This window comes from Hipposideros armiger, unplaced genomic scaffold (assembly GCF_001890085.2).
Source record: "Hipposideros armiger isolate ML-2016 unplaced genomic scaffold, ASM189008v1 scaffold_254, whole genome shotgun sequence".
Taxonomy (NCBI): domain Eukaryota; kingdom Metazoa; phylum Chordata; class Mammalia; order Chiroptera; family Hipposideridae; genus Hipposideros; species Hipposideros armiger.
Window position 1 is genome coordinate 1,157,693 of NW_017731604.1, and position 4,230 is coordinate 1,161,922.

The window sequence follows — 4,230 nt, forward strand, 5'->3', positions numbered from 1 at the left end:
TGTTGTTCACCATCTTAGCTGTAGAGGGCGCAGCATCACTGGCCCTCATGTGGGATCTGAACTGGCAGCCCTGCTGCTCAGAGCTGGCGTCCCAAGCCAGCTCTTGACCAACACGCCACTTGGCCGGCCCCCTCTTCTTTTTCTTAATTCTTCCTGCCCAGCTACTTCTGGACCTCACAGAGGCCTCAGGCCTGAGACCTTCACCTGGATCATCTACCCCATCCTGCCTTACTTCTGCAGCCTAGACCTCCTAGTCCATTGCTTCAACAGTTTACTTGCCAAAAACCTTCAGCTCTTATTGTCCCTGCCCTTTTTCCATACTGCCTGCAGAACCTCAGATCAGTGATCAATGCTGCTGCTGTCTTGGGCAGCCAAATGCTGCTGGGAACACCTCCCAGCCCTGTGTAGCCTGGCCCTGCTTAACATTCATGGTCCTTAACTTCATCTGGGCCTTTAGCACTACGCAATAAGCCCCTGATCACCTTCTTTTCCTGTTTCCTCAGTGAAGTGAGGGATATCACCTAAAGGCCACATGGGTGCTTAGAAGTGCATGTGTTAAAGCAACTTAAGTAGGGGAGAAAGGAAGTTTACAGTTAGGCTGACCTGAGTTTGAATCTTGTATCTTCCACTTATTGATTTTGTGACCTTGGACAAGTCTGCAATCTCTCTTAAGCCTCACTCTCCTCTTCTGCAAAGTGTGAGAAATGGTGTGGTGAAGCATGCATCTAAGGGCTTAGAAGAATACTTGGCAGATAGTTGGTGCTCAATAAATTGTAGCTGTTATTGCTTAGTGCCTTGGGCAGCACTCTGATTGGCAATACATCTTAATTCCAGGTCTAATTGCTTAGTAGGAAAGAAGCTGCTGACCAATTGTTACCCTTACGGAAGTGTGATGGACCTGTGCTGGCCTTGAGCCTGCAGATGGGCACATGAGGGGCTTAGGGAAGACATGGGTGGACCCAAGGATGTACAGAGTCTAAGGTCAGATATTTCTGAAATCTTTGTGACCTAGAGTAAGCCTGGTCACAAATAAGCTTTATTTTTCTGAGCTTTAGTTTACCCACATGTAAAATGGGGATAATAGTTATTGTTTAGCACACCTACCAGGGCTTTGGGAACAATCAAATGGTATAATGGATGATAAAGTGCTTTTGAAAATTATAACAAACAAACTCTCCTGTAAGTGTGTGTGTGTGTGTGTGTGTGTGTGTGTTCTCTCACAAGGGTTATCTATGCTCTTGAATCCTGACTCAGAATATGGCAGGGGGCAGCACTGGGGTGACCACCTTAATATATCACTCTCAGCAAGGGCGGATTCCCCAGATGAACAAACCGAAAAATTTGCCAGAGTCCAGATAAACTAACTGTTCTTTTTTTTTGTTCTGACAGCATGTTAGGGTGAAAGACTTGAAACCATTTTCCAATATTGAGGTTACTCTTTGAGCTAAAGGTTGATTCATCTAAGAAGCTGATTATGTGAGTTCTGCCTCAAGGGTTAAACTAGGTGACTTTTGAGGATCCGTCTAGCCCCAGGATCTGGTGGTATAATGAACTTCAAATCAGAATTATAGTTTTATATCTGCCACTAACTTCCTGTGAGATCTTTTGTGGGTCCCATCTTCTCTCTAGGTTTCTTTTACTTTTGTCTCTCTTTTTTTTTTGCAGTTTTTAAAAGGAAGATTTATTTAACAAGTTTCACTTAGCACAGTACACCTAAAAGGAAATCACAACACAATGAAAGATTTAAATCAAGGCCTCAGAATTTCGTACAAACACCAAGACCAAAATCCTAAAGTATTGGTATTGCGTCTCAAATTTCCCCCATTAACCTAAAAGAAGCTTAAACATACGTGACTTAGAAGTTATTAAATAAAACTAGAATTAACAAACATGCCTAATGTTTCACTTTTAATTATAGACACAGCTCCTATACTGAGTTTTACAAAAAAACACGTCTTTCAACATGCACCCAAAATGTTCAATGTAATGTAAGAGCAACATTTAACATGATTCAACTGCTTTAACCTAAATACACTTACTGCTTAAGTACATCCTACAATAGAACTAACTTGGGAAAAGCTAAAAATTTTTAACAGTTATACTCAACTTAGTTGTTACATCCTAGATGAATGTTTGTGTTAAAAAATACTGAACCTTAAGTCTTTAAAACAATCTTGATTTCCACTTAGAGTAAGCATAAATCACAATCTGGTATTGCAAAACTGTTAAAATTAAGTTTTGTTTCCTTTAAAAAATGTTGCCTATCACAACTAGATTGAAGAACAAAACGACAGCAACTTGTCTGTTCCCCTTCCCCCAATTCCCCAGCGCTGTTCCCCTCCCCTCAATTCCCCAATAAAAATCTTTAAAAAAAAATGTTGCCTAGGTGTCAGTGATGGGGCTGGTTACATTCCCCACCCCCCACTCATACTGAACACGCTAGACATCCCTCCCATTCCATTCACGCCCACAGATGCGCGGCTTCCGCTACTGTAGCAGCTGCTGCTCACTGCTTTTTGGCTGCCTATGCAATGTTTGATTGAAAATCACTGGAGTTTTCCTGTAAAACTTGGTCATATCCACTCATGCTGCTTTGGCTGCCATAGCCACCTCCATAACCTCCACTCAGCTTCTGGTTGGCTGGGTTCCTGTAACTGGACTGGTTTGACAAGCCCATGCCTCCCATCAGTTGGCTACCATAAGCACCTCCGCTTGCTCCTGCTGTAGAATTGAAGAAGAGCTTTACATAGCTGTGTTCGTAAGCACCATCCCTTGATCCTGCTGTAGAATTCAAGAAGAGTTCTACATATCTGTGTTGCATATTTGCTTTGTCTTTCCACATAGCTGCCACAGCATCTTCATGAGTTGCAACCTCAACATCTGCTTCATCAGTTACTCTGCCATCAGGACCAATTTCAGTATGTACTCTCACAGGGTTGAGCGGTGAGAAAAAATTATAAATGTCATTCTCAGTAGCTCTGTAAGGTAATTCCCACATGTGTACACAGTTGTGCTCTGGAAAGTAGAACCACCATCCCCATATATGTGGTCAGACATTCCTGAAAAACAATAATTGAAGTCTCTTCCAAATCTATCTGACCCAAATCCATAGCCATCATTATAGCCATTATAATCATCATAGCCGCCATAATCTCCACCATAAGCACCACGCCTCATCCTTTCAAAGCCAGGTCCCCTGCCAATGCTGTTATACCCTCTGCCAGGCCCAGGACTGTCATAGGGACCTGGCCGCTGCATGGCCATAAGCTTTCGTGGTAGATCATAGTGAGTTCTAACTTCAGCTGGACTGCTCTTAAAGATTTGATATACCTGTGCCCTATTCTTTCCTTGTGTTTCTTTAGAGCCTTTGCAGCTATTTCCTGTGAAGCAAACTGCACGAAGGCCTCCCCCGTACTCCTCCCCTGGAAGTCCACTGGCAATGTTATCCCATTTGGCACGATTTCCAACCCTGAGAAGAACTGAACAATTTCTTCCTTGCTACATCCAAAGGGGAGTCCTCTAAGCCGTACAAGACATCTCTGGCCGTGTCAAGACTATTTGGACCAGTATGCTTCAACGCCCAATCCATTTCAACGTTGTTTGACTTGAATACTTCAACGTATCTGTGTCCCATAGTTTTTCTGTCTTTTTTCAGGGCCAACTTGACTTCATCTTCTGATTCAAGTTCGACAAAAGCCTCGCCACTTGGTCTGCTTTCTCTGGTGTAGATGAAATGAATATCTTAGGCCCCATTTTGAATTTTGCAGTCAGAAAATAACTGCTGCACTTCGTCAGCCGAGCAAGACCAAGGCAAGCACCAGACCTTCACCACGAAGCCCTCTCTGCCTTCGGTGCCCAACATCATCGTCTCTTAGTCGGTTCTGGCGTCGAGACAGACTGAATACACGGCTTCAGCATGGCTGAGAAAAAAAATCTCTAGGCTTCAATATTCCTAACTTCACAATCATAGGAGTCATAAAAAAATCTGTGGTTTCCAAATGCTGGTCCATGCACTAGATACCTCAGAATCACCTGGGAAAGGAAGAACACTTAACACCTATGAAGTACCCATGTTTATAAGTTGAACCTGTATATAAGCTGGTCTCTAGATCTATAATAATTACCAGATTGCAGGATTGCAAGGGACATAGGAACACGTTAAATGACACCACAGTGGTACAATCAGCAAAATTCAGAATGTAGGAAATTCTGTCGGACAAATGTGGTTTC

General features: G+C 43.0%; 1 pseudogene; it reads right to left on the bottom strand.

The window, feature by feature from the left end:
• Positions 1-2,484: 2,484 nt before the first annotated feature.
• LOC109390072 (heterogeneous nuclear ribonucleoprotein H-like) lies at positions 2,485-3,865 on the bottom strand (annotated as a pseudogene).
• Positions 3,866-4,230: the final 365 nt, after the last annotated feature.